This window comes from Lepisosteus oculatus, unplaced genomic scaffold, assembly GCF_040954835.1.
Source record: "Lepisosteus oculatus isolate fLepOcu1 unplaced genomic scaffold, fLepOcu1.hap2 HAP2_SCAFFOLD_60, whole genome shotgun sequence".
NCBI classification, from domain to species: Eukaryota; Metazoa; Chordata; class Actinopteri; order Semionotiformes; family Lepisosteidae; genus Lepisosteus; species Lepisosteus oculatus.
In genome coordinates this window covers 613,357-638,728 of record NW_027168149.1, presented here as the reverse complement: position 1 = coordinate 638,728, position 25,372 = coordinate 613,357, and the positions used below count along the sequence as shown (strand labels likewise).

Sequence of the window (25,372 nt, the reverse complement as noted above, 5' to 3'; positions counted from 1 at the left end):
TATAGGCACTCAAACATTTTACTGTTTTTTTTTTCAGGCAGGTGGCAAGACCCCTCCACAAAACCCTTGTATGCCAAGCTGTGGGCATTGATTCGTCGAATATACGTATATTCACGCCGAAAATACGGCTATACGTATATATACGTCGCCTCGACGTATAATCAACGTCGAATTGCAACCGTAAAATCGACGACATTAATAAATGCATATATAACGTCGAAAACACATCTAACACTAGGAGTATACGGCACTCTGCACAGTGTACGAAGTAAATTATTTTCGCAGTAATTAATTTACACGTGTATAATAAATATAGTAAATATAATTAATTACTGCGAAAATAATTTACTTCGTACACTGTGCAGAGTGCTGTATACTCCTAGTGTTAGATGTGTTTTCGACGTTATATATGCGTTTATTAATGTTTATTTCACAGTGTCGTGCACCTTTTCATTGCTCTCGCTTTCAGAGCCTCCGCACGGCACACGACTCGACATCAGGAAGCACATTGAAGTGAAAGCAGGGAGCGCTGCGACATGCACTGTGCAGATCCCGCCACACTAAGAGGTATATAAGCGTCAAAGGCAAGTCATTCCGAGTTGGTCGTTTGTGTTTTCCGTTCAGACGCGAAATGCTGAAATGATCTCTCGGCTCCTCGGTTGTCATTTCTGCTCCGTAAAGTAATCACAGCACGAGTCGGCTTCCAGCACGGTGGGTCGGGACACAATGCCGGGGGTCGGAGAGCGATGTCTTCCTCGTTAGTACAGGACCTGTCACCTGTCCCCACCTGTCACGCGGGAGACCGGGGTACATCAGGACGCGCATTGAAGTGAAAGCAGGATGCGCTGCGACATGCACTGTGCAGATCCCGCCACACTAAGAGGTGAGTGGGTCTGTTCGATCACAGCACTAGGCGAATCCCCAATCCCCTTTTGTGCGTGGCGACAGAAGAAGTCTGGTCTGTTTCTGCCCAGTTTCGATCCGGGGATCTTTCGCGTGTTAGGCAAACGTGATAGCCGCTACACCACGGAAACCTGCAGGGACTGCTGCTGCTTGCGTTTCGGGCTGAGAAAGGGACGCGTCACTTTAGGCAGGGGGCGCTGGAGAGAGGAACAAAGGGCGCGATGAAACAAAACACCGAAACCCGGGATCTTTAGATCTTCAGTCTAACGCTCTCCCAGCTGAGCTATTTCGGCGGTGCACAGAGCCCACAGCCACCTGCTCCAGCCTTCCTGTGTTGCGGCATGAGCGCACCAAGAGTAGCGGGAGAGTGTTGCAGGAACGTCACTCAGAAGGAAAGCCACCCAGGTGCGTCCTCTGAGCTCTGTCCAGCGCATCTTCCTCGCATGGACTCCTGCCTGCGACGGGCAGGAAACAATTAGCAAGAACAGAACAACACCCCATGGGTGTCTCATGACCACACCTTAGGTTGTGACACGTGCAGGTGTGAGGGGTTGCCGGGCTACTTTGGAGCAGAGCTTGGGCGGAGGGAGGGCGGGAAAGCAGACAAAGAGGTGACACCTCAAGGTCTGCACGATCACAGCTCTCCGCCGCCCCAGGCTTCCGCTCGATAAGCTGCTGGACACACCCGCCCCTCCTCACACAGACCGTGGAAAAGCCCCCGAGTCGGAGGGCTCTCTCTTCCTCCCAGGAGCTCTTGGACACGACGCACAGACAGGGTGCGGGGAGCCGCCGCCTGCAAACACGGCTCCAGGCAGGACTCCACTCAGTAGGAGCCGCAGAGCAGAGGAGATGGGGGCAGCTTAGCTCCTGTGCAGAGACCTGAGCTGCTGTTGCTGCAGACGCTGTCTTTTCTGCACTCGGGGTAGGAGTGAATGTTGAGTTGCCCTTAGAAATGAAGCAGAGTACTTCAACGGCATGGGTGTGTGTGTGTGCGTGCGCCCTGGTGATTCTGGGAGACAGATCGAACCTGGGCTAAAAGAGAGGAGGCTTAGCCCTCTTCCATTTGCTACTTCAAAGTTGTACAACCCATTTGTATCTGCTAGGCGGCGCAGTTGTCGTGCACAAAGAACGCTTTGAAAAGCGTCCAAAGCAAGTCATTCCGAGTTGGTCGTTTGTGTTTTCCGTTCAGACGCGAAATGCTGAAATGATCTCTCGGCTCCTCGGTTGTCATTTCTGCTCCGTAAAGGAATCACAGCACGCGTCGGATTCCAGCACGCTGGGTCGGGACACGATGCCGGGGGTCGGAGCGTGTGATGTCTTCCTCGTTAGTATAGTGGCAAGTATCCCCGCCTGTCACGCGGGAGACCGGGGTTCGATTCCCCGACGGGGAGTAGCTTTTCTTTTACCTCCTTAGAGAAAGGACTGCCTTTCACTTCTCTGTTTTCTAACACAGCGTCGTGCACCTTTTCATTGCTCTCGCTTTCAGAGCCTCCGCACGGCACACGACTCGACATCAGGAAGCACATTGAAGTGAAAGCAGGGAGCGCTGCGACATGCACTGTGCAGATCCCGCCACACTAAGAGGTGAGTGGGTCTGTTCGATGCACAAAGAACGCTTTGATAAGCGTCAAAGGCAAATCATTCCGAGTTGGTCGTTTGTGTTTTCCGTTCAGACGCGAAATGCTGAAATGATCTCTCGGCTCCTCGGTTGTCATTTCTGCTCCGTAAAGGAATCACAGCACGAGTCGGCTTCCAGCACGGTGGGTCGGGACACGATGCCGGGGGTCGGAGAGAGTGATGTCTTCCTCGTTAGTATAGGACCTGTCACCTGTCCCCACCTGTCACGCGGGAGACCGGGGTACATCAGGACGCGCATTGAAGTGAAAGCAGGATGCGCTGCGACATGCACTGTGCAGATCCCGCCACACTAAGAGGTGAGTGGGTCTGTTCGATCACTAGGCGAATCCCCAATCCCCAATCCCATTTTGTGCGTGGCGACAGAAGAAGTCTGGTCTGTTTCCGCCCGGTTTCGATCCGGGGACCTTTCGCGTGTGAGGCGAACGTGATAACCACTACACTACGGAAACTGTGGTCAGATGTGCCCAGCGGCCCAGCGCTGAGCTTCGCCAATGCGATTCAGCTGCTTCCAGTGCCTTTATTGGGGTGCGCTGATGGACCGTGCTCTCTCTCCAGAGACCAGCACGCCTGTCATGGACGGAGCAGGAAAGACGGCGCCACATTCTACAGCCCTCTCCACGCAATCGACGAAATCGGGCTACTGAAGTGGAGAAAATCGCCTCTCCAGAAAGTGCAAATATCATCTTGGAGAGTATAAATCCTATTGCCGAAGGTCAGCCCTGTCTACCAGAGTGACCCTCCCACCTCCTGCAGCGATGGTCAGCTCGTCTCACACGCGAGAAGTTTCGGCTGGAAACAAGCGCCCCCTCTTCTCGCACGTTTTGCACGTTGAGTAGTTTTAATGTGGCTCCTTCGTACACACTGCTGATCTTTTGGAAAGCAGGAGGCAAAATTGACACGTTTCCATAACGGGAGTCGAACCCGGGCCGCCTGGGTGAAAACCAGGAATCCTAACCGCTAGACCATATGGGAGTGCACAACCCTGCTGTTCCGGGCATCATGCAAGCAAACTACATAAATATGAGAAAACACGCAAGAGAGTTGTCACTCAGAGTGTCGAAGGGTCGATGTATACTGGGACTCAGTTGAAATGCAACGTCAGGACTTTTCCGAATTATGTCACACGAAGAGAGCACAGCCTTTTCCGCCCTGCCACGTGTGTATCGGTAACTCGCCGTGATTGTATAGTGGTCAGTACTTTGCGTTGTGGCCGCAACAACCCTGGTTCAAATCCGGGTCACGGCAGAATAGGGGCGTCTGCTTTTACTACTTGCATGAATGAAGGCAAAAAAAAGCCAATCGATGTGAACAAACGGCGCTTTACAGAGGAGTACTGCCTGACTGGATCGTTGATGAACGACAGAGGCCACTCCGACCTCTTCTCGGGTTTCTTCAATGACTTACTAAGGATCTTCTTCACATTCGCCCATGCATGGGAAGCCAGTTACACCAAAGCAAACGCAGGAAAGTGCATTTCATGCAGAGACCAGGAGGGACCTGTTTACACCAAGAGTGGTCGGAGTATGGAACAATGCGCCAAGCCCTGTTTCTGGAGTCGATTCTTGATTAGATCTTGGGCTCACTAAGAGGCCCCCGCTGGGTACTAATCTTTCTGTTGTTCTCGCAGGTGTTGCGCTGCTTTTGAGCCGACAGAGCTCGTCTTGGTCTGTCGGGACAGCCCAATTGCAAATGATCGGCTCCAGGTACAGAAAAAACGTGCGTTTGGTACAAGAGTGCATGAAGGCACCGGAAATACATTGGGAACAAATGACTGGTGGTTCAAGACCTCTGTGAAGTGCAGGAGCGTGCAAGAAGAGGCTGTTTGCACCCAGTCTCGAACCAGGGACCTTTCGCGTGTTAGGCGAACGTGATAGCCGCTACACTACGGAAACCTGTAGGGACTGCTGCTGGTGTCTCGCTTGCGTTTCGGGCTGAGAAAGGGACGCGTCACTTTAGGCAGAGGGCGCTGGAGAGAGGAACAAAGAGCGCGATGAAACAAAATGCCGAAACCCGGGATCGAGCCAGGGACCTTTAGAACATACTCTCACGAATCGTTAGAATACGTGCGTTTGATCATCAATTGCGTAACAACCACATTCGTTCGACTTGAGCCATCAAGCTCATAGTTTTCAAATCTTGAAAGCTGTCATTGAGCACATCATAGTCTGCAGTACGCCCCATAACTTGCGTACTTCAACAGAAAGAAGAGCAGACAGCTCCATAAATATGCGAGGCGCAGAGAGTGCAAGGCGAGCCGCACACGTTTCGGTGGCTGAGAGAGGGCAGTTTTTGCTTCTGCATTTCCCAGGTAAGGACGCATGACAACAACCGATCGCGGTGCTCATTTACGACATAGTGGTGATGAGTTTTCAGTACGTGTTCTTTTGAACGAGCAATGAGGTTGCTGCCTTGGACAGCTGACTGCACGCTCTCATTGTGCCACGTGATGAGTATTCACCAGGCTCGTTCAGTCATTAGTCACATTCCATCGTTTGCCATAAGCAGATGCTGCAAGGTGATGTGGATATCAGTTCCCAGTCTTGTGGACGAGGACAGAAAGAACACACAAGGGCTCATCCGCGATTTGAACCCAGGACCTCCCACACTCTAAGCGAGAATCATACCCCTAAACCAATGAGCCACGGCAGCACTTTCCATTTTATTCTGTCAGCGAGCTTGAGGACGGGGGAGAGGCGTCATTCGCTCGTCCAGTCAGACCTTCATCAATAAGTCAAGAAAGCCGCAATTACACGACTGCCTTGCAGACGAAGGGCAGTGAACTGCACCCGGTAAGAGGGGAACAAGCGGCACTAGGCGACACCGAGGCATGAGCCCCAGCGAGGGGGGTTAGCTTGCATGGTACAGCGCTCGCTTTGCATGCGAGAGGTAGCGGGATCATTTCCCACGTCCTCCAGGTGTGTGCTTAGAGCTTGATGTGCCGAAAGGTGTCCTTTAGCCTGTGGTCACGGAGAGCGTCATGCATCTGTCAATCATTTCGCAGCCACGCCCCCTCTTCATCTTCTCTCTGCCTTAAGCGTCTCCGCCACTCTCTCTTGACATTTCATGTCAGCATGTCAGAAGTCCGAGTGACGTTTTTAAAGGCTGAGTGAGGGCACGATGCTGAAGCAGAGAGGCCACTTCAGTCAGAGAGACTTGTGCTAGGTGAGATCTGAAAAACAGACTTGCAACAGAAACAGACCAAAAAAGTATCGCTGAGATCAAAAGGCAAATGCAACATCCAGCAGAGGGCGTCTAAAGATTAGGGAACGGGCGACTGAAATCCATGAGGCAAACTTTCCGGCTGTGTACTGCAGCTGGCCTCGTTGGCGTAGTTGGTAGCACGTCAGTCTCATCATCTGAAGGTCCTGAGTTTGATCCTCACACGGGGCAGGGCTGCTTCCTCTCTTGCTCTTTTCAAACACTTGCGGCAACTGTTCGCTCATAACCACGTCTGGAATGCGTGACCTTTACACGGGGGAGAAGCAACGCCGCATCCCTTTTCTAAAGAACATTCACATTCAGAAATAAGTCAAGAAATTTGCCATTACTTTCGCTCGCGCTGCTGTCAGCCTGCCCATGTTGCCAAAGAAAGATTCACTCGGCGTCAACATGACAGAACAGCGATCACTTGAAAACACTATTCCACACTCCGTAAGCAAGAACTTCAGTGTTTGCAGTCACCCGATATGCCGATAGTCAAAGGAGCACAAAACACGAAGCGTCAAAAGACAAGATGAGTTGATGGAAAGAGCGTTGAATTGATGAGCACAAAAGTTCAGCTCGTACAATAGGCAACGAAGGTCCCGGCGTCATCATCGCACTTGAAAGGACTGCCTTGCAGACTAAGGGCAGTGGGAGGTTGCTGTTTTGAGATGGAGGCATTGGGATGGTGGGCCGAGATCTATTCTTCTTAAGGAATTCTTCATCGTGAAAGATCGGTCCACAGGTCATCCAAAGAACTTACAAATATTTTTGGACTCAGGGAATCACGTGCTTCCGGAAGGGAGTGAAGTGCTCAAACACATGACATGCCCCCTTGATCTCACATGCACAATTCTGCTGCAACATGCACAGCTACCGTCCACACCAGGCAGTGGGGCTTCAGCAGAATTTGCTACGCCACCTGCAATTACATATCCAGCTGCACACATATACATGGCCCCTCTGTCCTTTTCAGGATCTCAAAAAAAAGCATAGCGTGGTTTTCCTGCAACCTGATTGACCGCATCTCCCTCAGAATGTGCCCCGTTGCATTCATTGCTGAAGCAGGACGGAGGCTAACGGGCATGCCAGAACAGTTAGGCTCAGCGATCTCTCCAAAATATTGTGGTTGTAGTGGAAGAAATATGGTTTAAATTGTACCTTGGTATTTCAAACTCTCTCTAGAATGTTATCCATTTCTATTTTATTTTGACAGGAACTGGCTAATGACACTAGATGAAAAGAGAAGAAAGAAAACACAACGTTTCGGCCGTGGAGCCTTCTTCAGGTGTGAGGGCTCCACGGCTGAAATGTTGTGTTTTCTTTCTTCTCTTTTAAGCATGGAATAGACCTATTACTTGTTCCTTTGCAGCCTACGCATGCTGACACAGCTCCCCACCTGAACTGCTAATGATGCCTGGTAGTTTGTGGTACTTGGGTATTGTCTTATGTTTGCTCAAACTGCATATGTGTGATTGCATATTTTTGGGTATTTTCATATGTCAATATTTAATTCACTGACATTCCTGTATGCTTGGAAGAAAGGTAGATTGGATTTGGCACAGGACGCCTGCCCATATTTGTTGATCATTGTTGGGCTGGAAAAACAATGATAAAAAGTGTATGAAAAAAGCTCTCTCCAATATTTCCCTTCTCTTCGCCATGGTTACACTGCCCGTTCTTTCCGTCTTTTGTCCTTCTACAAAGATTCCAGGGCTCTTTTTCCACCATAATATCAGAATATTTTTTTCTCTTTTAAAGGCTGTAGGTGGGGTGTGATGGACTGTACCACTATCATAGAAGATTTTTTCAGGACACATCGCAGTTCCATAGTAGAATTTATCAATAGTAGAATTCCATAGGACATTATTTACCAACATATTACCCAGTGTGAGACTCTGCCAGTAAACCTCAGAGCATTGAGTTCTCCACTGATAAAGATGGCTGTCTGAAGTCATGAAATCCACTGCTGGGATGCCTGAGAGACAGTAATTGAATCTTGGCTGGAATTAGGCTTTCTATTAGTGTTGATCTTTGGGAATTATGTGGTAAAAAGGGAAAACTCCTTTACTTTAGTCACTTTGAATGTTCAAATGTACAGAACCTGCAAAACTAAGCAATGAAAAAAATCCATCACCACTCTCATGATAGCATAACTCATAGTCTCTGCTGTTATGTAACAATACACACTTTCAATTTTCTTATCGCCTGTCTCCAGAGAGAATGTTGTTAGTGCTGATGACCTTGAATAAGACCTTGTTGACTCTGTAAAACAATCTTCCTCTGCTTAGATTTTCACTCAGATTGATTTTGTTCTCAGATTATTCCTGGCAGGACTGAGTTTCTAGGAAATGAAAAGTGAAAGAAAAAGTACAGAAGATCAGCCCTTGAATATACAACATTGTGCAGTGAGATTGTTAAATGTATTAGCTGCTATCCTGTGCTAGAGCCTGTCGTGGTAAGCAGTGGATGACAGGATCTAGCACAGATACTAATGAAACACTGTTAATGAAAGATAAAACACTTGAGTCTTATTTTAGTTTTCCATTTCCCTTTCATTTGTGATGTACTGTACAACAGGCCACAGAACATGCACAAAAACAGATATGCACACATTCACACCAGGCAATGACAGTCTGCCCAGTCAGAATCTGAGCTGAGGTATCAGAATTCTGAATTCCCTGAATTCTGTCATGGATCATCCACAATAAGGGCAATGTTTGAACACGAGGATCCCCAGGAGAGAGCCTAGTAACATAAATCTTGGAGCAAAAGCAGATGATTAACTTCATAGTTTGTGTGGTTGAGCCAAAGTTGAGCATGAGGATATGTGAGTCACCATTCTTAGAAATGGATCCAACTTCAGACAGGCGTCAAAAGTAAGAGTATACAGTGCTGGGGCAATGACACTTCAATGATCAGAAGGATAACAAGAGTTTTAATGCATTGAAATTGATTTTCTGGTGATGCACACTGTCATGGAACTATTAATTTTTTAAGGATCACTTACTGACGTCAGACAGCTGCCAATTCTCCAGACTGGAAGGATGAACAGTTTATCCCCCTAGGTACCATATTTCCATATTTCGAAGCATTGGAATAATACATGTCATACAGCAACATAAAAACAGGAAGACAAGTATCACAGCCCCTATAATCGGTGTTAGTAACTTAAAAGAAAAACATTCCCCCTGGCCCAAACAGTGATTCTAACCAGGAGAGAAAAGCCGGTGTATCTTTTATGCCTCTCTCTTTATTCACCTTGTCTTTTAGTTCTTTTAAATGCTGAATAGCGAGCGTAAGATTTCCGTAATCATAGTCATTAGCTGGAATATATGTACAACAGGAGTCTCCTACTAAAGCATAGACTCCTCCAGATGCTGCATTTTGAAGGTCCAGCACGAACCTGTTCTGAAGTGCCATTAATCTAACTCCCCTTAATTCTTGTTTGATAGCGTCTAAGCCTTCTAACATGATATTAATAAAAGAGTACATTTCATAAAAAGTCGCATGGGTGAGGCTGTAGAATGAGGCATTAAAGCACATATATAACAAGATGCATTAAATTTCTTTAACTTTACAGTATGATTTATAAATTTATACCACAAATTACTCATATCCCCCTCATTATCAGTTTCATTCAGCCAGTTTGTATACAAAGAGGCTTCGTGTTTAGATTCTTCCTCTTTTGGGGTGGTGACAGGCTTCTACATAAAAAGGAAAAAGGCTGTGCACATCAGTCCCAAGCAGGTTATCCCCATCTGTCCTTGTGGAGACATCACTCCTGCGCTTTGTTCAGTTCGTTTGTGACCTTTTTACAGTGGGAAGCATGAATCCAGGGCACCATTTCTGTGACCTTCACAGCAGTGGCAGTGGTCAGCAGCACCTGGTACAGCCCCCTCCACCTGAGTGAACACCATTTCTTTTTCCTGAAGTCTTTCACCAGAATCCAGTCTCCTTATTCACTCATTAGTTCTTACAGCACAGGTAAATCCCTGTGGGCTGGAGCCCAGCATAATCCTAGGCTTTTTTGGTCAACATTGGTCAACAGATTGGTCAACAACTGGGTAATAACTCTTAGAAAAATCTACACATTGTTCCCCTGCCTCAGCTGTGACGTTTTGTAGAACAATACTAGCTGAAGTTGTAAAATTTCTCTTTGTTCCGTTCCTGCAAAACATCTTATTATGAACAAACAAACCACAATAATCATTTGCATCTAGGGGAATCACTCCCAAGGGTAACCCCCCTTAAAGCTATATTGTTCTACCCATCAGGTTCTGCCACTAGATAAGAGAATCTTTCCCATGAAATCATTTTTTGACCTTCATGATCCCTTCAGGGCGTACAATTAGCACAGAAGCAGCAGCTTTAGTCCACATGTTTTTCAAACAGGATATTAACGATATGATCATAACGAATAATACCAGACCCACAAATATGTATTGAACCAGAGACCCTCTCCATGTTCCTAGCACAGACTGTAGCCATGCACCAATACCCCAATCATCTGGATTGCAGGATTTACGAAGAAAATTATTTTCGCAGTAATTAATTTATTATATTTACTATATTTATTATACAAGTGTAAATTAATTACTGCGAAAATAATTTACTTCGTACACTGTGCAGAGTGCCGTATACTCCTAGTTGCGGCACACACGATACATACAGTAAAAAGCCTCAGGCACTGTGTTAGATGTGTTTTCGACGTTATATATGCGTTTATTAATGTCGTCGATTTTACGGTTGCAATTCGACGTTGATTATACGTCGAGGCGACGTATATATACGTATAGCCGTATTTTCGCCGTGAATATACGTATATGCGACGAATCAATGCCCACTGGGTAAACTCTTGAGCAAACTCTGAACCAGCTCTAAGGAAACTAATCCGATTAGACGTTACTTTGACTCATCTTTTTACGCTCAGTGCTGGATTGCTCAAACTCCAGCTAGGGTTAGGGTTAGCATTCCCACGCTACTTAGACACTTTGTTTACGCTCAGTGCTGGATTTTGGGAACTTCAGGACGAGTGGGAATTTTCTCCTATCTGTCAATTCTGTTTTGTTTTGGAGACTCTTGGGTGCCTATGTTGTACAGTGCAGCGTGAAGGAAACATTTTCCAAAACTGTGTCAGCTCAAAAGTTGTAAGAAAACCTCTCCAGCTGCTTTAACTCTCTTCATTTTTGTCATTTAATGTGACACTCGATGTATAACTGGAGCCTCACATATGCAAATGGTGAGGCTCCAGTTCGACACCACTTTACAGTATCTGACAAAAGCATGGCAGACTGTGCCATGACCGGCAGATAACTTCTGCTTATTTTTACCATATTAAACATTGGAAATCCTCCCAGTTGCATTTGTGACACTTGATTTTGACTCCACCTAAGACACTCTTAAATCTTCAAACACTTTTCTCTTCTCCCGCAACACTCTTGTCTGTCGGCACTATGTGGCAGCGTTGCATGACAACCCATCTCACCACGGAAAGGAACCTAACAGCTTTGGTAAGAGAGGAGAAAAGAACATGGCCCGTACGGGGACCGAACCCATGACCTTGGCGTTATTAGCACCACGCTCTAACCAACTGAGCTAACCGGCCTCACGACAGTGGTCCTCTCTGTGCTGCAAAAAATCGAACTCAGGGAATTTCTTTTGCCCTCCTTTGAATAGAAAGCCGTGTAATTCAGTGTACGGGCTTTCTCGTGCAGTTTCATGGTTCTTGTAACCCAAATCCTACACTGGCCTGAAGTGTCCCCCCATTTCACAGCATTTTTCAGCTGATTTAAAATGTACCTAAAGGAGAAGCATTATTGAAGACCATCAATTACCAAGAGCTTTTGTCAAAGGTTTTGGTGGTCATTTTTAATGACCACAGAGCACTATGACCTCGGTTTTACATCTCAGCCGAAAGACAGCGCCCTTTTACAACACAGCGTCTCCGTCACTATGCTGGGACATTGGGACCCGCACAGACCTCAGGGTGAGCGCCCCCCCGCCGGCACCATTAACACCGCTTCCAGCTGGAAGCTTTGTTTTTCCCTGTAGCTTACCCTCATCCGGGTACTGACCTGGCTCACACCTGCTTAGCTTCAGTGGGTTTTCAGTTGCGAGTTGCAAGGGGATGCAAGTGATGGAGCCGCTCGCTGCAAAAGCCACTGCATTGGCCGGGAATCAAACCCAAGCCTCCCGCGTGGCAGGCAAGAATTCTACCACTGAAACACCAATGCTCAGTGTCTGGGCCTTCAAAAAAGACGCTTTTTTGGTGCTCTGTGCAAAAAGCGTCGACATATGCTTCCAGCTGCAAAATGCCATTCGCGGATGCTGAAGAATTTATTTCAAGGCAGCGGGTACAAGCGATTGGGCGTTTTAAAACCACCAGGAACAGCAAAGAGGCGCGCTTCTTTGCTTGCGCCGGAACACACCGACTGGAGGCGGACAACGTAGTCGGCAGGATTCGAACATGCGCGGGGAGACCCCAATGGATTTCTAGTCCATCGCCTTAACCACTCGGCCACGACTACAGCAAGCCCTGCTGCCGCTGCGTTCTTGCTACAATCTTACCTGGATCGCAAGGCGCCGGCGGAAGCCTATTTCAAAGTCGTTCTCCGTTTCAATAAAACATTTCCAAAATACAAGCCTTGCAGACAGACACGCCTCAGAGGACTTAAGGGTGGCTTCATGTCGGAATGATAAAGTCTCCCCGTCCGGACATGAAAATGCCACTTTGTTACACACAAAAAAAGAATCAACAACAGAGAAATGCCCACAAGCATTTGAAAAGCCGCACCACGTCGCACTTGAAATAGCTCTTACATTAGTGGTAGACGCAGGAATCGCCTTTTTATTTACGCTCTTACCAACGCGATGGAAAGCAAAACAAAGCAAAGCAGAGCAAAACAAAACGAACAAACGAAAACCCTCACGTCCCGCACTTGCATATAACGCCGTTACGTGCCCAAGCGGTATTGTATGTCATCCTAGCACTGCACCCCGGTGCGTATGGTATATGGGAACGAGCACACGCCACGAATCGTCTCGAATCACTCCCGACAGCTATAAGGTGCCTTGAAGCGTGCACCCCCAACATTCTTCTTTGCGCATCTGTGATAGGTAAACTCTTGAGCAAACTCTGAACCAGCTCTAAGGAAACTAATCCGATTAGATGTTACTTTGACTCATCATTTAAGGGACCCTTGTTAATTGGAGAAATCAATGATTTCGAATGAATTCTGTATGCGTTAAAAGACAGCTATACACAGAAAACATGCAGGACACTGCTCATGATGTTTCCCGAGCCGAAACACAGTGCGTTTTTCCAAGCCATCTGACCAAGCCTGCCCCCTGAAAACTGCAGGAGATCGTGTAAAGACGTTCAAGTTTGTAACTACTGCACGCACAGGAAGCAGAATAAATTCCTCTATTCAAACTGTCAAAGGTTTGCTTTGCGAACGCTGCAGGACATCGCACAATCTCTTTTGAACAGGGACAAACGATTTCTTATGGGGCGCAGTAAGTACAGACGTTTAAAAAGCTCCACTCATGCCAATGATGCAGCATGAAGAAGCGCAACCTAAAGTTTGCATTCCTAGCACTGTTGCAACCTAGCACTGTTGCATTCCCCGCATCAGTAGCTAAGAGAATATAATTTACGACTCTTGTTAATGCAGTTTCAGAAACCAGACTGAAATTTCTCAAGTATATTATTTGAATCCATTTGATGTTGGGCAACAACTATTCTTTCAAGACTTTTAGATTGAAATGGGACCTTTGAGACAGGCCTGTAGTTGTTAAGAACTTGTGGATCCAAATTTGACTTCTTAAGGAGCGGTCTAAGAACCACTACCTTAAATTGATCATGTACGACGCCTGACGCAAGCGATGCATTCATCATACTAATTATAGGTCCTGCCAGTCCTTCGAGGGAATCTTTGACTAGCTGAGTGGGGATGGGATCTAGCAAACAGGTGGTTTACTTTGTCTTACGTCTGTGTTCATGAGTCCACCATAAGAAGAAATCTGAACAGGAGTGGTGATCATGCGAGGTCACCACGGAGGAAACCACTGCTCTCCCCCAAAAAAAAACCACCACTGCCCCTCTCAAGTTTGCTAAAGACGACATGGATGTTCCACAACTCATGGAACAATGTTCTGTGGACAGACGTGACAAAAGTTGAACTTGTTGGTAAATATGCACAGTGTTATGTTTGGAGATAACAAAACACCGCATACCAACTCCAAAACCTCATCCCACCTGGGAAGCATGGCGGAGGCTGTACGGCTTGCAATCATCGAGGGACCGATGAATTCCGAGATGTATCAGGAAATTCTACAGCAGAATGTCAGGGTGTCTGCCTGTGATCTAAAACTCAAAAGACGCTGGGTCTTGCAACATGACAAAAACAAAGGAGTACATCAACAACAGAGTGGCTGAAACAGAAGAAATTCCGTATGTTGGGATGGCCAAGTAAGAGTCCTGACACACACGCTTTCACTCATATGAGCTACACGGCTACCAAGATGATCTCAGGTGCGCCGAGCTGGTACGGAACATATTGAACTGATCGACGGCGAATTGTCTCTCAGACAGGCTTTTCACCTCTAAGCTCCCTGACTGACAGTGATCAGCTAGGTAGTAAAACAGTCAGCTGCTTCTAAGCCTTAAACAGCTGCATCTCGGCGCTTCCACGGAGAGATGATTTGAAAGCCGAACATCGCCCATTGGGAACACCTTACTATCACTAGTTTAAGAGACTCTTAAGGTCTTGCAGAGGTGCCTGTCTAATAGCATGCGCTTTGCAAGCTATAGGTGTTTAGGCTGAGGCAGAATGCCTGTTAACAAAATGTTTTTCTAAAGGGGCCTCGCACTCTTTTCCAAGCAATGGTCACCATCCCCACCGAGTGTCACAATGTAGTCATGTCCTAGGACATCACCTGTTAGTCTCCATTTGTCTGCCACCAACACTTTAGGTTACGGGGCCACAACCGCACCCCGGAGACCAGAGGAGCCGTTGGCGTTCTGGCGGCGCAGATTGGGCTGAAGGTGGGACGCTTGAATCTCGCTGTTGGAGGCCGTCTGAAACTGACCCAAGCCTTTCCCTTGAATTAAATGTAAATAAGAAATGAACCCCAGATGCACATGGAATCAATCACGTGTTTCCTTTGAGCCGTTTCAGAGACTGCTCCAGAGTTTACCTTGCACAGATGCGCAAAGATTAATGATGGGGGTGCACGCTTCCAGGCGTCTTACAACTGTAGGGACTGATTAGAGACAATTCGTAGCTTGTGCTCATTTCCCTCTATTCCCCGTGTTGCAGTGGTAGGATGACTTAAATTCCTGCTTCGACACGTAACGGGATTATAATCAAGTGCAGGAGCTGAGGGCTTTAGTTTTGTTTCGTTTTCCATGGCGTTCGTAAGCGCGCAAATCAAAGGCAATTCCTGCGTCTAACACGAATGCTTTTGAAAGTGCAGTGTGGTGCAGCTTGTAAAATCCTTGTCCACATTTTTGGTTCGTTGATGTTTTTTCTGTCTGCCAAAGTTGCATTTTGACATCCGGACTGGGGGACTTTATCATTTGAACGTGAAGCCAGCCTTAAACCCTCTGAGGCGTGTCTGTCTGCCGGCACGAATCTTGTGAAAGGTATTTTTTTTAACGGAGAGCAACTTTAAAAAGGTTTCCGCAGCCACCTCGCAGTCCGTGTTTGATTATAGGAGGAATGCGGCGGCGGGGAGCCCGCATTTGTCGTGCTCGAGTGGTTAAGGCGATGGGCTCGAAATGCGTTGGGGCTTCCCCGCGCAGGTTCGAAACCTGCCGACTCCGGCGTCTGCCGCACGTCACCTTGTGCCTGCGCGGCAGAGGCGGAGTGCCGCTTCTCCTTTCCTGGTACTATAAAAACGCTAAATCGCTTGGCCCCGCTGCCATGGAAAGCAATTCTTCAGATAACCACACATTTTGCGTTCGCACCTCTGGTGCTCTACTTATGCCTTTGAAAACCTAATGAATAAAGCTGTAAGAACCGACACGATGTGTAGGTGCTCTTAAAGCACGCAGTAAAGAACTGTTAACAGCAAGGGTTTCAGTGGGTTAACTGAGGAGAAGGCGTGATCGCTAATTGTTGACTTTTTATTTGGTGTTAGAAACACTCTTACTGTGCATGACGTGCAACAAATGTAACCACAGAAATTGCATCACGCTTTCATGTATGCTATTGCACACACCAACGTTGCCTAGATAGAAAACCGAAATAGCCGTGGGTTTGCTTGCTGGTCTGAAGGATCTCTCTTCGAATCTCTATCATTTGTCAATGGAAGTAAAAGGCGCTGCAATCTGATACGTTCAGAATCAAACCCGCAGCTGTTGTTCGACTTTATTTCTTGACTAATTACAACTGAGTGTCGCATGAGCAGTTACATAAACTTGTCTGGTATATTTGAACACAAATGCCGTTCTTCAATTAAAACTAACAGTACATTGTCAGGGACATTCAGTTCTATACAAACAAGAGACAGACGAGAATATTTCTACCGTTCATGTGGACTACGTGTTGACTTACTGATCGGAATAATTGAAAGGTTCGGGCTCATAGCCGATGCAGTGCGTGCTAATTAGAACAGCAACGCTGAGCTCTCAGCACCGTACTGAGCCCAGGTGTTTTTCTAAAGCTGTCAGGTGCAGTTCATTTACATGAAGGAAATCTCTTACTGGGTACGATTACAATGCAGTAAGTAGCATAGACTACTTAGGGAGTAGCGCGATGCGTTTAAAAACGACCCGAGCCAGGCAGGAGTCGAACCTGCAATCTCTTGATCCGTAGTCAGACGCGTTATCCATTGCGCCACTGGCCCTGGTGTGACACTGCAGGACTGTAACCCAGTGAGATCAGCACTGCAACTAGTAAAATATTACCCCCGGTCCATTCTTTTCCAAAAGTGAGAAACACCTGTTTTCTACATTTTGTCTGTTTTAAAACCATATCTCATTAAACCAAACCAAGAGTTTGTCTTTTGCACTGATATTCTGATTCATTTCGATTTCAAAGAAAAAAAAAACATTATCTTCCAAAGCATCATAAAATTGTCCATTCTTCCAGACTCTACTTCTCTCTTGTAGTAGTACAGCAGACCTTTCCAGGTGAGCAGATCACAGAGTCCGAAATATGCTTCCTCCATCAAGCAAAGTACCTGAACATGACTCTGTCTTCATAAAAGCGCCCCTGTAATAAAGAAATTAAATCTGAAATCAAGAGGGAAGTTTCCTACTGAAGTTCAAGAAGTCATCAATTTTAACCTAGCAACACATTAAAGGCTGCATCTATACAAGTACGATTCTAGAAATGCTCACCAGATTACGTTTTAAGAAGGAACTGCGCCTCAGGTTCCGCCGAGATCTTAACTTGGATGGCAGGATTCAGAGTCCGGAGTGCGGACTGATGGCGCACGGAGGGTCCACATACTGTGGATCCCTCAGTTTTCTTCCGCGTGTTTAAACCGCCAGCGTGTGACTCCCCTGTCCCCGTGACCTCATTGCTCTGCTCTCGCCTCTGTGCAGCTGAGCCCAACTCATGGTAAAGTGGAAAACAATATGCCCTCAAAGTGGGATTTACTCTGGATCGAGGATAGATGTCACCTTTTTATCGTTGAACAGGATGTATGTGATGTGGCGACTAGGTTCAATTTTGTATCCTTTTAAAAGATTAAGGACTGGGGTGAGCGTGATTTACAACCCTTTCAGCTAAGAACCCGACATGAGCACCGTTTAAGCTGCATAGACTCGGTCGTTTAACTCTTCTCCATTAGCAGGGTTAAGGTTAAAGAAAAAAAACATTGCTGACTTCTTTTTTTTTGCCAGCCGCTAGCGCTGATTAGCAATGTTTGTATTTCATGTTTTGCAAGTTGCATCCATTTTAAGAAAAACAAGTCGCGTTAAAGACAGGAAATGAATACTTGCATTTAATTAAGTCTAGCTGTAGGCGGTTGTCTGTAAGGACCAGTTCTGTTCAAGAAGACAGAACAAAGAAGGCACCACTGGGATTCGGACTCAGGATCTCCTGTTTAAGAGACAGGTGCTTTAAGCAACTAAGCCACGGCACCCCGGGAGCGCTGTCCTTTTGCAGCCACTTGGACACACCACTCAGACACATCTGCATTCGGTGTGTGCTCCGCCTGCTCGCTGAGCAAGTTGCCACCTTTACATACAATAGCAACATCGACACCAAGAGAAAGGATGACAAATGGCTTTTATCTGGAACTTTTCACGTCCAAGGAGCTCAATGTGCTTTCTGTGTACAACAGGGCCTCTGAACTCCACACTGGCCACTGAACCACAGCAGTGGCGTGCTGGCTTGACATCTCCCAAGGAAAATGTTGAAATCGCATGTGGAACAGGAAAATGACCCTCGAGTATGAGGGAAAAAAATGAAAAAGATCATCTGGAGCGCGCTAGCTCATGTCCGGACAGTCCAGTTTCCCCGACGAGGCGATGGCGATGGAGTGCTAATCCATTGTGCTCTGCACGCATGGGTTCAAATCCCATCCTAGTCGCTCTCCATGTCTGACACGTGTGCCTGTTCGACATTGGCCCTCCTGTCGTTTGCTCCGGTACTAGAGCCGAACATTTTCTAGCGGTGGCTGAACATGGTATAGTAGGTTAACGTCGGTATCGAGCAGTAACAGTAACAGTATTTACGTGCCGCTGCTGCCAAGTGGCTCTGGGTTGAGACTGCGTTTTCACTTACTTGCAACGCAAAAGGAGAAAGCGATTTTTGACAGTCTCTCGAGAGACTGCGCTAGGTGTTTAGGCATAGACTTTGTCAGTTCCCCCTGGGATGATGGCCTCTCAAATAGCTTGTGATTCCTCTAGACGTTTATACAGTAGAAGCCTGCTTCGTGGCTTAAATCCAAGCTAAGGAAACGAGTTAGAGGTCTGTTACGACCCCAAGTGTCTAGGGGTAAAGGGGTGTATCATTTAGGATAATTCTTTTGGAAGCAGGGGGATTCTGGTGAGGGACTAGTAAGCGTGATAAGGGTAAGGAACTAGAGTGGTGCCAAAGAAAAGAAAATAAACAAAATGGAGCTGGCTAGGACAGTGAGGGAAAGCTAATCTGACTACAAAAGAAAACCCGAAACACACGGTCTTCGGCGTCTTCAACACCCTAGCTAACCTGCACTGACTACCCAAAACCATACAAGACAAATGGCACTCACCCGTACTAAACTAGTGTACTAATACAAAGTCAACTAAGTGTGTAAGTGTACCCAACAACCTAAACTAACCTTATATACAAAAGTTCACACAAAAACACAAGTGAACCAGGAATACAAATAAGGGAAAACAAGAGTAATAAACAGGAGCAGGGTACAAAAGAACACAAAAGTTGAACATGTAACACTGGGGCAAGGGAATGACAAAACAAGGAAGAACACACAAACAAATGAAAGAACAAAGAAACTAATGTAAACCAACAAAACAACAAAGCCGAAGCTATACCAAAATACACAAACACAAAGCAAAACAAACCAACAAACGAAGCCGAAGCAATAACAAGAAGCAAAGCGAAGCAAAGCGAAAACCAAAACCAAACGGGACCGAAGTCAAACGAAAGGCCTCTTCTTTCTGAAAGCCTCCATGTTATATAGTGAATAAGATGTGTTCTGATTGGCTGAGGGCTGTTTGATGATGACATCATATTGAAACTGTGGTGTGATGGTTGACATTGTTTGACATAACAGAAAAAACACACACAGAACACACACTGGGACGTAACACCCCCACCCATAAAAACAAACATCTAATGTTTGGACAATGAAGACAAAACCAATCAAACAATATGCTATACTCTACCCCCAGCCAGGTCATTTCCAAGAATAAGAGTTACTCCATTAACAGGTAGCGAAGGACATACCCCAACTCTAACAAATCCAGTAACTAAACCACATTGTAGATGTACACAGTGTAAAGGCACTTTCATAAAACCCATTTCGATGCCTTGAACTAATACACTCGAACCACAGAAAGATTTATCAGACAAAGGCAGTGCATCCACAACAATAAATGACTGGGCTGCTCCACTATCTCTAAATATTTGAATTGTTTTCTGGTCTTCTGGTTTACCTTGTAGCGGCGAGGCTTATTAATAAGAAATAATTAAGTGTTTCTGAGCTTTCCCAAATTATTTCTCTGTTCATCTCTGTGGTGCAGCCACAGAGAAACTATTCATGCAAGCTGATATAAGGTTTGATTAGGACAGCTCCCAAAGGGGGATGCACTTAGCTAAGCCTGGCTATCATGATCAATGGTCATCCATTGGTGCCTATCTGTCTAGGGAGTGCCAGTTGGACATCTGGACTGCATTCCTAAGTGTCAGGAGTAAGTGACTCATATCTCACCTTGATCAACCAATCAGGGACTGGTAGGGCCGAGTAACCCACATGGGACTCTGATGCCCATGGAACTTTCAACCAATCAATGAGCTGAAGTTCCTCCAGGTAAAAACAGGCAACACAGAGAGCCTGAGAGATTCAACAAGATTCGGCTTCAGTAAGATTCAGTAAGATTCTGGAGAGGATTCTGTGGACTGTTCTAAAGGGAATTCAAAGGAGAATTCCAGGGCAGGACGGCCCAGGAGCAGAAGGATCCCAAGGGCAGGACATTCTCGCAGCGCGCCTCCTGACCATCCTGAGACTCAGCCCGGACAACCACGGAACGGCCAGTGTGTCCGAGTGCCAGAACTTTCCTTTGTTCTAAGAGTCTAGAGCGGAGGTTGCCAGAGACTAACCAGAGGATCCACTCGAGGTTAGCACCAGCAGCAAGCCTCGTGAACAGGTCGGAACTGTGGACAGCTGAATCACTATTCAGAACTAGCTCTTCATCAGGAACGAACAGGTCCTCTTCCTGACTTGCTGGGACCCACAGTCATCTTTTCTCCTGTGCACAAACTTTGCTAGTTAAAGCCAACAGTGAGCATCAGCAGCGCATCGTTGCAAGCCGCACATCACAGCCTGGCACCGAGCCAGAGAGCGCGGATTTGACAGCAACAGCCTGCAACTGTTTCTTTGTGCCCGCAGGAGATCTGAATCCCCAGAAATTGGATGAGTATTCAACTTCAATGCATTACAGCTCGAGAATTCAATTGTTATCCCAACCAGTTGATATCAATTTATTTCCTAAGAGTTATGTACTTGTTTTGAGTATCTAATGTAGAAGTTGTAACCAAGTTCAATTACGAAACGGTATAAATGAATGATATACTGAACGTATGTCCTCTTGATATGTGTAACACTTAGTAACTGACTGAATATATACCTTTTGTATTCTGATAACCCTCTCGATAAGATCTGTTAGGTTTACATGCATATTCTATGTATTAATAAATGTATCCTCGTGTATTAGTACCTGTGTGTGTGCGTTGTTTGAGTTATGTCGCATGGTTGGATTCTAAAGCCATCAAAAGAATCAACTTTGTGATTTACTGCTACAATTAATAATTGTCTCAGTAAATGCCCAAACCCTACAGAACTGGTGCCTTCAGAGAGCCACTATGATTACATATTTGGCGTCCCTGAGCCGGTTTTCTTACAACCTGTTAGCGAAATGAATCCTTCCATAATAAATGGTTCATAACTAGGGTCAGGGAGACTGTTTTCACTAGACAAAGGAATAGCAGAACGGGAAACAGTCTTAACAAACCCAGCACTCTTAGGATGTTGCTGTTGCTGCTGCTTATGTTTTAGGGCCAAACAATCTGCAATTATATGACCTCTCTTGTGACAATAAAAACATTCACGCTCCTCTTTAAGACGTGAGGAACTAGTTTTTACTGGGGGAGACTGAGACTGGGAACTTAGAGTAGACAAAGTCTTCTCCGCACGCACAGACATGAAAACATTCTTATGAGTGAGCACGAACTCATCTGCCAAAACAGCGGCTTGCGATAAAGTAGTTACTTTTTGCTCATTCAAATACACAACAATGCGTTCAGGCAAACAGTTCTTAAATTCCTCTAAGAGCATTAACTCACGCAATGAGTTAAAGTCACTCACTTTACTGGCTACAACCCATTTATCAAAGAGAGTGCCCTTCTCTCTAGCAAATTCAACAAATGTCTGGTCTGACACTTTATGATGATTTCTGAAGCGTTGTCTATATGCCTCAGGAACTAATTCATAAGCCCGTAAGATAGCAGCTTTCACAGTATTGTAATTCAAACTTTCTTCTAAAGAAAGTGTAGAACAAACTTCCTGAGCTTTGCCCACTAATCTACACTGCAAAAGCAGTGACCAAACCTCCTTAGGCCAACGAAGTGATGTGGCAATTCGCTCGAATGCACCAAAGTACGAATCAACTTCCGTCTCCCTAAACAGAGGTACTAAAGCAATGTGCTTACTTACATCAAAGGTGGTAGAGAGTGGATCTTGCAAAGGAGACATGCTAGAGGCCTCGGAGTGGGTCGGCTGCACAGCAGGAGCATTCTTTCGTGCTTCTAGCTCAAGCTGTCGGAGCTTAACCTCTTTCTCCGCCTTGATCTCCATCTTACGAATTGCAAGGCGCAATTCAAATTCTGCCTGGCGTACTTGGGCTTTTTCCTCCATGTGCAAGCGGGCCAAATGAACTTTCAGGCGAGTATCGCTTTTTGACCCGGTGGAGACCGGAGAGAACGGTTCAAAGGGAGGCAAGGTGGCCTTGACCTCAGCCTCCACTAAGTCTTCAGCCACCCCCTGCACCTCGTCCTGTTCTTCCACCACCATAGCAGGTTTAGCACCAGCCCCAGGAGAACCGGCGTACCTGCTCGTTAATGCAATGACCTCTAACTCTACCAATCTATCCATCACAGGTCTCTTGACGTCCCTTTTAAGAGCTTGCGTCGAAACCTGAATCTGGAAGTAATCAGCAATTTGGAGCAATTCGTCCTTCCTACACTTATCCAGCTGCTCAAAGGAAGGTTCCTCCACAAACTTTCGCAAATCAAAAGTAGCCATAACTACAGTACCTTGCCAAAACACAATCCACAAATCAAAATCCTGTACCAACACCAAAATTCTGCAACACAAAAAAAAATCCTTAGGACGGGAATTTGATATCCCGGACGAGCCCCCAATAATGTTACGACCCCAAGTGTCTAGGGGAAAAGGGGTGTAACATTTAGGATAATTCTTTTGGAAGCAGATGGGTTTTGGTGAGGGACTAGGAAGCGTGATAAGGGTAAGGAACTAGAGTTTTGCCAAAGAAAAGAAAATAACAAACAAAATGGAGCTGGCTAGGACAGTGAGGGAAAGCTAATCTGACTACAAAAGAAAAACCAGAAACACACGGTCTTCTGCGTCTTCAACACCCTAGTTAACCTGCACTGACTACCCAAAACCATACAAGACAAATGGCACTCACCCGTACTAAACTAGTGTACTAATACAAAATTAACTAAGTGTGTAAGTGTACCCAACAACCTAAACTAACCTTATATACAAAAGTTCACACAAAAATACAAGTGAACCAGGAATACAAATAAGGAAAAACAAGAGTAATCAACAGGACAGGGTACAAAAGAACACATAAGTTGAACATGTAACACCTGGGCAAGGTAAAGACAAATCATGGATGAACACACAAACAAACGAAAGTACAAAGAAACTAACGTAAAACCAACAAAACAACAAAGCCGAAGCTATACGAAAATACACAAACACAAAGCAATACAAACCAACAAACGAAGCCGAAGCAATAACAAGAAGCGAAGCGAAGCGAAGCGAAAACCAAAACCAAACAGGACCAAAGTCAAACAAAAGGCCTTTTCTTTCTGAAAGCCTCCATGTTATATAGTGAATAAAATATGTTCTGATTGGCTGAAGGCTGATTGATGATGACATCATATTGAAACAGTGGTGTGATGGTTGGCCAATGGGGAAGGGAGAACAATCAAGGGTCAGCAGTGTGGACATAACAGAAAAACACACAGAACACACACTGGGACGTAACAGTGCCGGCGGGGGGGCGCTCACCCTGAGGTCTGTGCAGGTCCCAATGCCCCAGCATAGTGACGGAGAAGCTGTGTTATAAAAGGGTGCTGTCCTTTGGATGAGATGTAAAACCGAGGTCACAGCGCTCTGTGGTCATTAAAAATGACCACCAAAACCTTTGACAAAAGCTCTTGGTAATTGATGGTCTTCAATAATGCTCCTCCTTTAGGTACATTTTAAATCAGCTGAAGAATGCTGTGAAATGGGGGGGCACTTCAGGCCAGTGTAGGATTTGGGTTACAAGAACCATGAAACTGCATGAGAAAGCCCGTACACTGAATTACACAGCTTTCTATTCAAAGGAGGACAAAAGAAATTCCCTGAGTTCGATTTTTTGCAGCACAGAGAGGACCACTGTTGTGAGGCCGGTTAGCTCAGTGGGTTAAAGCGTGGTGCTAGTGACGCCAAGGTTGTGGGTTCGAGCCCTGTACGGGCCAGGTCCATTTCTCCTCTCTTACCAAAGCTGTTAGGTTCCTTTCCGTGGTGAGATGGGTTGTCATGCAACACTGCCACATAGTGCCGACAGACAATTAAATGACAAAAATGAAGAGAGTTAAAGCAGCTGGAGAGGTTCTCTTACAACTTTTGAGCTGACACAGTTTTGGAAAATGTTTCCTTCACGCTGCACTGTACCACATAGGCAGCCAAGAGTCTCCAAAACAAAACAGAATTGACAGTCATATAATGTCCATTAACCCCGGTTTTAAACGCAGCATCATGTCAGCCATCATAAGAATATGAGTCCAATATTTTAGAATATAGTCAGAATGACTTCTAACCTTACCTGTGGTGTCTTTAATCCCTATTGCTCAATGCATGGTGTACGTACTGCATACATGTGTCTTGAGAATGAGGAATGGGCCCCTGAGACAGTCATTTACCTGTTTCACAAATGATCGTATTTTACTAGAGATTCTGTTTGGGATTCAGATGTGCATTCGGACAGCAATCCCTTTCAAGAAATGATACGTTCTGGATGAGGTCAGTGGTGCTGGAACACTGTAGTTAGGATGTGTTTGCAGTGATTGTGTGTCCCCTGCTTCAACGCAGTGATATATAGATGTGCTCCTGTAATTTATTGGTACATGCCCAGGGCAGTAAGCAGTCTGAGGATTTATTTCCAGACGGCATAGAGCAGTGAAGCAGTGAAGTAGTGCAACACACTGGATCATTATATTATTAGAATCTATTCTACTTAAATTATTACATTATACACAATTTGAGTTCATTTTAAAAAGTAAAAGGTAATGAAAGGAATGCATTTTCATAAGAAAGATAATACCGATATGCATGTGATAATCTTCCTTATATCATGTAGTGCGTCATTTGGACACTTTGTGGGCTTGAAATACAAAGAAAATCATGTTCTATGATACAAGATAAATACAAAACTTAAGCTTTTATTTTAATTAGATTTGTTTATAAAGCATAAGCAATCATTTATTACATTAATATATCTGAAAATAACATTTTAGCATCATATTATTACATACAGGTCTCTAGCTTCAACACAGTGCTATATATATATATGCTCAGTGATTTATTGGTACATGCCCAGGGCAACAATCAGAATGAGGATTGATTTCCAGACGGGCTACAGGTAGTGTTGTGA

General features: G+C 45.7%; 5 non-coding genes across 5 annotated transcripts; 2 read left to right on the top strand and 3 right to left on the bottom strand.

Annotated features, from left to right (window-relative positions):
* Window positions 1–2,222: 2,222 nt before the first annotated feature.
* trnad-guc (transfer RNA aspartic acid (anticodon GUC)) lies at window positions 2,223–2,294 on the top strand. The gene has a single exon. It is a non-coding gene; the product is annotated as a tRNA-Asp (tRNA).
* A 623-nt stretch (window positions 2,295–2,917) lies between these two features.
* On the bottom strand, window positions 2,918–2,990 carry trnav-cac (transfer RNA valine (anticodon CAC)). The gene has a single exon. It is a non-coding gene; the product is annotated as a tRNA-Val (tRNA).
* Window positions 2,991–3,441: 451 nt separating this feature from the next.
* Window positions 3,442–3,513, bottom strand: trnae-uuc (transfer RNA glutamic acid (anticodon UUC)). Its single transcript has one exon. It is a non-coding gene; the product is annotated as a tRNA-Glu (tRNA).
* Window positions 3,514–3,714: 201 nt separating this feature from the next.
* On the top strand, window positions 3,715–3,786 carry trnah-gug (transfer RNA histidin (anticodon GUG)). The gene has a single exon. It is a non-coding gene; the product is annotated as a tRNA-His (tRNA).
* A 12,737-nt stretch (window positions 3,787–16,523) lies between these two features.
* On the bottom strand, window positions 16,524–16,596 carry trnar-acg (transfer RNA arginine (anticodon ACG)). Its single transcript has one exon. It is a non-coding gene; the product is annotated as a tRNA-Arg (tRNA).
* Between the last annotated feature and the right edge of the window lie 8,776 nt (window positions 16,597–25,372).